The sequence below is a fragment of the Poecilia formosa genome, unplaced genomic scaffold, assembly GCF_000485575.1.
Source record: "Poecilia formosa unplaced genomic scaffold, Poecilia_formosa-5.1.2 Scaffold256, whole genome shotgun sequence".
Lineage (NCBI taxonomy): Eukaryota > Metazoa > Chordata > Actinopteri > Cyprinodontiformes > Poeciliidae > Poecilia > Poecilia formosa.
In genome coordinates, this window is record NW_006800195.1 from 689293 (window position 1) to 700322 (window position 11030).

The following is an 11030-nucleotide window of genomic DNA, read 5'->3' on the forward strand; positions in this document are numbered from 1 at the left end:
GGAATCTTATTACTGCGCGTCCTTCCGACATGATGATTTATTTTAGTCACCATTTGAGTTAAGGTGCGGGCAGATTTTTAGGTTGACGTTGCTGTTGATTTTTCTGGGGAAACCTTTCAAATGAATAATACTGAACATTTCATTTATTTCAGTAATTCAACTCACTAAGTGAGTACTGAGGATTCTTTCTCTTAACAGCTAATGAAAACATAACATTTGAAATTAAAATATTGGATCAGACTAATAAAAAAAAAAAACATTTTAGTGCAGAAAAGTATGTTGATGCAGTTAGAAACTGCATTTAACATACAAACTCACATACAAGCTCAAATACTATTGAAACTGCATGAGTGAATTCACTATCTTATTCACTCCTTTAACATTAAATCAGACTACATGTTATGTTTTGGCTAATAATGTGATTATTTTCTTTTTGCTAAATGCAAAAATAATAGGGTCATAAGTCATTTTTGTACTTATTGACCTGTAAAAGCTGATCTCTTATAGAGCAGTCGCTCTTTAAACATGTCAAAAGTCTTCATTAAGTAAACAGAGTATGATCAAAGTGTTCCAGGACTGGGGCCAAATGTCCTCTTTTTTAAAAAAATAAAAGACATGGTCACCCTTCACAGCGCGGTTTTCTATTTATTTTATTTTGTCACAACAGTGCTTCAAAATGTCAATAGAGGTTCTCTTGATCCTGATCTTCTGCAGGCTATGCTTGAGACAGCTACCTCAAAGAGAACAGATTGTTGTTCCCCCGCCTGCAGGACCTCATCAAAAACCCGGAGAGACGTAAAACAAGATGAGAGTCGAGGCCTTCGGGGCATCTGTCACAGAGGGCAGAGTTTTCTCTGCACGGCGGCATTTTTATATGGTTCTGTGCTAATTTGCATTGAGAAGTTTCAGCTAAGATGACGGATTTGGAAATGAAGTATTTAATAAATAGGAAAACTAAATGCAGGAAAAACAGATGTCGTGTATCTAAATCACCAAATCTCTGATTATTAAACATTGTGTTGCCATTGCATTCCTGTCACAATATCTTGATATTGGTCACATATGCAATTGCTCATCAAAAAGATTAGGGAATGGGGTCATAAGCTCTTATCAGTTGCTCTTTCAACATTTTTCTTCTGTTAGGAGTCTATGAGTCTGATGAGGTTTTCCTAAACGTTCCTTATTTGGGAAAATAATGAGCTCTCGTCACTGCATTGTGCTGCAGAAAGAAGTTCTTAAAAGTGTCTTCCTTTCACAGCTAATGTTTACGTTTCCATTCTTATCTTAGAATCTACTGAACTGATTTGTTGATTTTTCAATTATAACCAAATTTCTAACAATCTGTGGGTTAAAAACAGATAAAAAAATAAATAAAAACACCATCCTTGTTCCACTGTGTAAGGATTGTAAAATACTCCATAAAATACTCACCTCATGTTACAGCAACACTGCTAAAGTACACAGTAAATGTTTTTTTTTTTTTTTTTTTTTTTCCCAGTATTTGAAATCTCAAGCGGGACAAGCGTTTCCAGATTAAACTACAGCGCCTGCTGAAAATGTGACAAATGTGAAAGGCAGGCCTCAGGACCAGACGCTCCTCCCTGCTCACATCTCCCTCGTCCTCCCTGCAGTACTTCCTGAAGCTGTGCGTGGCACGTGTTTGAGGCGTTTCCCCGGTGTTTGACTTGGCCGGGTCCCACCGGTTCTCCCTGCAGGCATCTGGTGCTTTGCACAAAGAAAAGAATCACAACAATATCACTCTCCCCTCATCCTGGCTGGCGTCGGCTCGCTGCATTAGGGTTTGAGCCGTGGAGCCAAAACACGTGTGAAAAGGAGGTACAAAATGTTCCACTGCAGGTAAATATTCGAGTGACTCTGAAGGTGTTTGGGGTTTAATAATTTTTTTTAATTTTATTTAGTCTTTTTCACTTTTCAGCACAAATAAAAAACCTTTTACCAGGTTTAAGATCAAAAGCTTTGGCCAAAACTGGCAGCATACAGAGAGTGGAAGCAAATATTGCATGACGGATTGAACTATATAAACATTTATAGACCATGTCAAAATCCATAGCTCCATCTAAAAAGTGACTTGAGTTTTTTTTTCTTCTTCTTTCAAATAAAATACTAAACAATACGCCAAATGTTATAGTAGCTGATGGTGCCAGTACATGAAGCTCTGCTCAGACTGAAATCTGCTCTCAAATCAAACGATGCATCATTCTGATGCAACAAATGATCCCAGACATATTTTCTTGCTTTCATTGATTGCTTTATGCTTTCTTTGTATTTTGGATTTTTTTTGTTTGTTTGAAAATCCAACAAGCATACAGAAGCAAGGATTTTTTTTTAAATCAGCTGGTTTACTTGAAGTGATGTTTTTTTTTTAAAGACAGATTTAGCTTTTAAGAACATTGTCCCTGAAAACAACAGTTTTTATAATCACTAATAAAAGACAAAAGTGTTCAATATGACAGATATTATCTTAATGTTCAGCTTTTGGGAAACCCAACCAAAACGAGGATGTTTCTGAGTAGACAGCAAAGCCTTTTAGGGACTTTAAATTAGCTAATTTCCTATTGAATCACTGTTAAATGTGCTGCAGATTATGGTAGGACATGGGTTTGTACCCACAAAATTCCTGGTGACGCTCGCTGGAGAAAAACCAAACAGGAACAGCCGCCTGACGACTCTACATTCAATCAGCTTCGAAGGTTTTTTGCCAACAGTCCGCCTTCATTAAAACGGTCACTGGCCTGAACTTTTAATTTCCATTTATCTGCTCACATAAAGTCAGCAGTTGTAAATTTATCACAAACCTTCTGAGGAGGAAAAAAGATGTGTGGAAAATTGATTTTAATGTCCTTAGTAAATTTCTGTCACAAGAACGTCCCAAAGTTTCTGTGCGAGTATTTCTGGTGATTTCACGAAAGCTGCAGATGAACGCAAAACATCAGGGTTTCATCAGAATACGTGTAATTGGAGAGATAATTTAGGCCAGATGACAGCTTGAAATGTAATCTAATCTCTTATATGAACTCAATCTCGAGGCGTCACTTAGCAGAAGATGGGTAAATAAACTGAAGCGGTCTCATCAAGCTCAGTCCTGATAAGACTGACTTACTTTGATAAAACAAAACAGTATTTAGGGCATAATGAAAATGTTTTTCAAGTCATTTTCTTACCTACCTGGTGAGTTATAAATGTCTGTCAGTGTTTGACTCACCGACAGATGAAATGAATAACGGAGCTCAGGCTTATCAGACAGTGAAGCTCATCTCCTTGCCCTTTAATTTTATACAATTTTTGCATATATTTTTTTGAAAGGCTGATTCATCCTTTTTGTTGCATCTCCGCCACCTAATCTGTCCGGTTTCTTCCTGACTGAAACACTCGCACATCAAACTGAGTTCTGTAAATACAACCTGCAGGGTTGTTGGAGCCAGTTGGTGTATTTTGTACTTTTCTGGCCTGAACTGGTCCGGTCTGGACAGGCTGAAGGTAAAATGAGCTCGGCTCCTGTTTGGTTATGGGGAGGGTCCTCCCACCAGCCAGGAAAACGGCACTTACTGAGGCCTCTGTCTGTGTTATTGCAGCAGTGCAGGAAGAAAGGGGGAGCTGGGGCGGACCCTGCAGACAGACAGAGGAAGGGTCTCCACAGACAGATGGAGGCATTTTGGACCAAAAATAAAGGCATATAAATACGACACAGACAGAAAAGAGCTCTGACCTAAACCCATACAGCAAAACCCCCCAAAAAGTTTTAAAAACCTACCTTACTTTTTAAAGTGTTAGATTGCAACTAAATCAGTCCATCATGTCTACAATGCTTGTTGCTTTATTTCTTTTGATAGATGCAGTTAGATTATTGCAAGGAAGTCTGCATAGTGGATGGAAAAGATGATCTCACAGTTGCTTCTGCTCTTTATTTAAAAAAAAGAAAAAAAGAAAAAAGTTTGAACTTGCTGGTCATCTGGTGCCTCCATGTGGTATTCGAATGACATTTGAACTAAAAAACAAAACAAAAATAACTCCATAAGAATCAGAAGAAAATTTTAGAAGCAAAACAAAAGAGGGAAATTCAAATTGTGCTGATTTTTTATTTTTATTTTTTATTTTTACAGTTATTTCAACTTTTCAGAGTGTTGTCTGTTTTATTTTAAATTTTATGGTATGTTTGTTTTGACTCTTCAGTTCAATTTAACTTTAACTGGAAGGCACCACTTGCAAATAAAGAATTTATAACAAGTAGGAATACAACTGCCTCGACAGACATTTTAAAAGATTATGGCAAACATGGGTGGTTCTACACAGGGGCCGGCAGGGGCCAGTGGCCCCCAGGGCTGAAGACACGGGCATAATGTACAGAGGGGGGACACGTCACCCACACTTCCTGTCTCGCTGGCCTCTGTCATTACTCTTTTTTATGAATTTTAAATGGAAATAAACATAGTGCTCTCCCACTGTTTAACAATATAACTTATATTGTTATATTTTTTTGTTATATTATTCAAGTTCTCCAGTATTAATATTGATCATTTTTGCAAAAACAAGACAAAACAAAACAAACAAAAAAAAACCCCACAAAACTGTCATAGACTATTATTTATTTTTATTTATTTGTTTTCAAAAAGTAATTTGTCTTTCAAAAAAATGCAAAAAATGTCCTCTGCACTGCCAGGGCTGCAGGTGCCAGGCTTTTACCAAATGCATATTTAATAAACTAACTCAGCCAACCCACAAGCAGGTGAAGCTGTGTGTTTTACGTGTGTGTGAAAACCCAAAACAACTCAGCCGCTCTCTCGAGGAAGCCTTGTTCTCTGCAAAAGCAGCCGGCGTGTGGCCTGTTAAAACCCTGCAGAGCAGCTGATGTGTTTGTGCCCTTCTACCACCAAACCCCTCCATCTGGTTCAAGTGGATCTCTTGAAGGCAGAGAACCTCAGGGTAGCACAATAAACACTTTTTTACACACACAAAGAAAAACAGTGGTCATCTTTTTTGCTCTGATTTGAGAGGTTTGTACTTTACTCACAAATTTGTGGTAAACAGGCTGAAAGCAGGATTTTAATGAATGAATCAAGCAGCAGGTGGCTGATTAGACTTTAAGACGAAGCGTCAGCTTCTCTCGCGGCGAACATCTTTCTGGTCTCCTCTGACGCTGCGGCGTCTCAGGAAGAAGAAGTAGTTTTTTCTTTATTTGTGTCGCTCGGTTCTTTGTTATTGCGTGTGACATTTAAATTGGAGCGGGGCGCCCATCAACAACATCCCAAATGGGTAGTTTCTTATTTAACCGTCCTTTCAGAAGGGGTTTTGTAGTTGCGCTGACATTCGATAATGTTTTTTATCGTCCTCAGCAGCTGCTGCAAAGCTCTGCAGGACTGCAGAGGAGTTACTAACGCAGAGAGAAACGTACAGCATTCACAAAAAAAAACAAAAGAAAAAAAAACTAATAAACGAAAAAACACTTTGTGAGTCTAGGGGTTTCCAACTCCAGTACTTGAGGCAATTCAGAAAAAAATTACAGGAAAATCAAGGAACAATCCACAGAAGACGAGCACAAAGTGTCACATAAAAACAAAAAATACAAAAAGGAGGAAAAAGGGGAAGAAATGTTGAAATGATAAATTTAGGTAAATAAAAAATGGAGTGTTAAATGTACATTACTTTATCAGCAAACTCATCTGATCTTAAAACTGAAAAAACTTCATGCAGGCTCAGAGGCACGAAGCCGAGACTCTTATCAGAAACGTCTTTTCATGTTTCAATGTTGCTAGAAGACATTGACAAGCAGCAGCTGGGGACATTTTTACAAAGTATTCCTTCTAATTAAAATAATTTCTGGTCAAAACAGTTTTCTGATTAAGTATTTCACCCTTAAGCTTTCTAACTAAAAGTTGCGTTGTACGAACGTCCTGGTTATTTCCTCGATACGTCCGCTGCAGCTGCTCTTTCAGCAAAGGTCACTGAGGCTAACATGATGCCTGGTGGACCGAGGAAAGAATCCGAGTCTGAACAAACGAAAGCAACTCAAAAATCCTTTTCGTTTTTGTGCATAAGACTCGACCAAGGTTACCTCGGTCTCTGAACGTTGTTTTAGCATTTACCGACACATTGGATAGTTTGCATACACATCTACAATTGGACTTGCTGTCTTCTTTATGGCACAACTACATGATAAACTACCTCTATATTTTTTTAGGCTCTATTGATGCAAATAAGAGCAAAACATAGAATATGAAAAAAGGGTTTCAGGAGCAGCGACTTTCTTTAAAACGTTGAACCGAGACTTTTCAGACTTCCAAGGAAACTCAAATAGCTAAGAGATATTTTTCCACTGTTTTAGATTAGCGGCTGAACACCGCCGTACATCCAGAGAAGATGGAGAAGCTTAAACTCATTCAGCTCTGAAGTGCTTTAAAGGTAAAAATGTGCATTTGTGCTCTCAGCTGGATTGATAACAAGTGAGTGTTTTACGTTGGAAAAACCCACAAACCACTTGAACCTATCGATAAAAAGACGACATTGCCATAAAGTCAGAGTCCTTACACAAACCATAAAGAGAAGATGCTCATATTTAACATGATTGGTCCCGAAAGGCGTCTTTTATATTTTACTGTAATTGAGTAACTGCTGCCCTTTTTTTAATGCCTCACTTGGTTTCTTTTCTCGCTGTTCTTCTGCTTCTGTGGCGTCAATTGAGACCAGAAGATCAAGTTCACGCAAAGGCAGCGGAGCGAACAGCATTGGTAACACGCTTTACATTGAAACTTGTAACTGAGCTACGTATATATGAATGAAAAAAATAAATAAATTACATACACATATCCGTCCATCTGTTGTCTAACATGCCTATCTCCACATTTACATGTAATTCCATCTGGAACGAAAATATCGAACGCACTTCCATTTTCTAATAAGCTCAGATGTAGCAGAAGGACAACGCAGCAGCTTTTTGTCCTACTTGTTATAAGAATATCTGTCTTGTGTTTTTCTCCTTTGCATGTTTTTCTCTTGATGCCCACGGGACAGTAATGTCCTCTGACAAGCTGCTAAGGTCAGCCCTGGGGCTGCATGATCGCTTCACTCCAGGGGACTGCTGTGGACGCCGACAGATTCCTCTACCTATGTCTGCAAAGATTCACTAAAACCTTGTGGATTTTTGTGTCTTTGAGCGTGAAGGTGTGTGTGCATTGTGTGTGTGCGCGCGAGTGTGTATGTGTGTGTAGCAGGTGGGTGAGTGTTGGGTAGAGGGGCTGGTTTGTTAGCAGGCATGAGGGTCCTTCTGCTCCTCTTGAAGTCAGGCTCCCTACTGAGTGAGAAAGGAGGAAATGTGATCAGAGGTAACCTGGGAAACAGTGGAGGAAAAGAATAAAGGGTTCTGGTCACAGAGGTGTACGCACATCTGGTAGATCGCCTGCTGCAGCACTCCACCTCTCTCTCTCTCTCTCTCTCTTTCACAATCTCTGCTGCAAATATGGCTGGAAGTAATTTTCCAGCGAACAACATCCACTAATGTAGAGACGCATAGTTGGATAATTGAACAATCTTAACTAAAGTCAGCTGCAGTCACAACTCGACAGAAAGACACAGTGACCTTGTTGAAGGGGTCAATTTGACCTTGTCTACTTTTACGTCTGTTTCAGTTTTCAGTTAACTTTCTATCAAAGGTTAAGTGCAATATAAATCATTTTTTTTGTTGTCTTTTTGTAAGTGAGACCCAGTTGCTTAATTAAGCGGATGTGTTGCTATGATTCATCCCAGCCGTTTCTTCGTCAGTATTCACAGCTCTAATGCAGCTCTCTTCTTCTAACGTCTCCGGGCTTTTTCACAGCTGATTGCAGCACCTTTATACAAGTATTTAAATAGCTGCTTTCTTTGTATTGTGTGCGCGCTTTTACTTTTAAAAGGATGTTGACTGGAGCCGTTCGGGGAGAGCAGTGGAAAACCTCTTTGCTCTTCAGTAGCTCCACGTTTTCACAGAACAAAAGAGCTTTCTGATCCCAGCGCTAGCGCTCTTTGATAATGTCTGAAAATGACAGAAAATTACTTTTTTTTTTTACCTTCGGCATCTCCGTTCAGTCTCTGAGTTTATTCCACTGGCATGTTTTCTGTTGTTTTATTTTTAAATAAAATTGCTAAAGATAAATGTATACATGTTTTAATATTAGATTCTCATAAAACCAGTTTGCAGTTCCAGCTGATTGTTGGCTTGATCTCCATAATCCACGATAAACATTAGATAATATAAGAAAAGAAGGAATCATCAAAAATAACAAGTTAAGCCTTTCTGAGTTGCAAGCGCTACAGAGTATTTGCTGACAGAATCAGCAATTAACCTACTGATAATCACAATAATATGTTCCATGACTGAGTTTGGAAAAGAAAAGACAAACAATCAAATTGAAACTGAAACTGCTTCAGGAGAAATTCTGAGGAAAGGAACAAGCAGGGAAAAATCCCGTCTGTCGCATTTGAGGACTGACAGAGTTACATCTCTGCTACTCATGAACCAATTAAAAACATTCATGCACAAAACTGCTAATGGATGCAGCGCTAGCCTGAAAGCTTTTAAAGAAGACGCATCCCTGTTAGGGCTGCAGGGTGAAATTGCTGTTTCTAAATGAAGTTTTTGAAAGTTGCGATCTACCATCTGCTTGCATTTAGCTTATTCTCCGCATGCATGTACGAGTTCACGCTGGTTACTCCAGCTCGTTCCCACCAATGAAAAACATGCATGGTAGGTTTATTAGCCTCTAAACTCAGGTATGAGAGTTTTTTGCAAGGTTGTTTGCCCCGTGAGACTCTGTGTTGCCCTGTGACGAGCTGCTGATTTGTTCTGGGAGAACCCTGCTTGTCGGATTGTCTTTTGGTTCTTTACATGCAGGTTTGTCCTAGAACAAGTCTACAGGTGGCAAACGGAGTGCCTGAAATTATTATTCAGTCAGAGAAAAATGTAGCTAAATATTTTGACCCAACCAATTAACCGATGACAGTGAACGCATTAAGACTCTTTATGGTTTATGAAGATGAATGATGAGGTTTTTAAAATCATAAATCACATGAAAGATGGTTCAGAAAGGACTTGGCTACAGGTGTAGCATTACTCCAAACGGTCCTTGCTGTTTATCCGTTCAGCCTTTTGCTCTTTCAGTCCTGTGTTGTGGCACATGGTCTCTGGTTTGCAGCTTTCCTTCTTCTGTGATTACATCAGCCCAAGTCTGGTTTTTGTGTATACTGTCTGAACTGAGCCAAATGTGTGTGTGTGTGTGTGTGTGTGTGTGTGTGCATGAATGTGTGTGTATTTGTGTGACCCTCTGAGTATAAAACAAATTAGATGTGAAAGAGAGATCATTTCTACATTATTGGATTTGACTGCTTTGTATTCTTTTCCGTCACGCTTATCTCTAGAGGTGTTGGGCTGAATATTGACATTTATGCAGTGAACAATCTGTAGATTCATCAGTTTGTGCTTGTGTGTGTGTGTGTGTTGGAGGCTAGCTAATTATATCACATTATGAACTTGAAGATGTTTTGTGTTTTTTCAAATATCCTTTCTACAACAACATGTGGCCTGTTTGTTCATTTTTGAGCAAAACTGTAACAGCAGGTCTAGTCAGAGGCTCGCAGCAATTCCTCCTGGGACCTTAAGTGAGTCTTAAAAACAATAATTGGGTACATGAGTAAGAATTTACTCAAGACCCAGGTTTTAATCACAGTTTTTGCATTTCAAGTAGCGATAAAGTCGGGGCCTCTCCAGAAGCTTAATGTTAGCCTTCTTTATTGATTCAGAAAACTTGTTTTGCATGTGTAAGGGATTGTTTTGCCAGTAGAAAAACAATTTTTGTGCAAGTTTTAACCATCTTATCCATGCTGTCACCCTCCGCTGAGACGATATCAGCCATCAACAGCTATAAAACTACACTATGTGGCTGTAAAATACATAACGCCGCCCCCTTAGGGGATGCGAATACTTTTAGAAGGCACCATCAATATAACAGAAACCCCTAAAACTTACAGAGGACATAGTTTGTTGCCGGTGGTCAGTTTTCATTCTGTAGTGAGTTTTCAGGTTCAGAGAGGGAACACCTGAGATAACCCCGGACCTCGACCTGAGTCTGAAAGCAGAACCAATCTGGTCGACGCAAAGCCTGTTGCTCACATTGTGAACCTCCTAAAATCCACTCAGTGCTTATTTTCCTTCCACAGATTCAGTCTGATTCAGTCTGTTAGGACGTGTTTGTGCAACAGCAAAAAGAAGAAGAAGAAGATGAAGACATGATCAGATTTTTAAAAACATTTTATTTCAAGGACATCCAAAGCACCGGCACATCTTCACAACAATGACTAACAAGTATTCAAGAAATTTGTGCATAAAAGCCTTTATGATGAACAACCTTGGTTCATTTTCTCTGAATTGTTGGCTCCACTTGATCGTGTTCGACCAATCAGCTTCTTTGCACTGGTGGAAAAAAACAAAGACTTTTCCAAAACCTTAAAGGCACAACAACCCATCAGATGTTCTACTCTCACATTATGCACTAAAGTGCTTTGTCAGTAAAAGTCTCTGCTTTCTTTATACGACGTCCTAAATTAACTTAACATATTTACACGACGGATGATTGTTGGATGTGACTACAAGAAGAGACAAAACACACAAACAACACACAGAAATTTAGTTTGAAAATCCTTGGGCTTCAAATGCAAAACTACTGAGCTTGAAACTCATTTGAACTGTGATTACACCACTAAGTTATACATACGCATATTAATGGCAGTAAAATTGTCCTTTTCACAGTGTCCCAGTTACATCTCAACAATAATAATTTCTAAAAGCTCAAGTGAAAATATGATCGTAAAGGCAGCTTAGATCTAAATACCTCATCTAGTGTTTAGCGCGGAATGAGTCTAAGCTAAAGCCCACAATAACCCAGGAAGCAATCTGCTCACAGAAGATGTGGATTTTAAAAAACATTTTTTTGAAAACAAATCCATGTACGAGACACAAATAAAGCTGAGCACACACACGCACACGC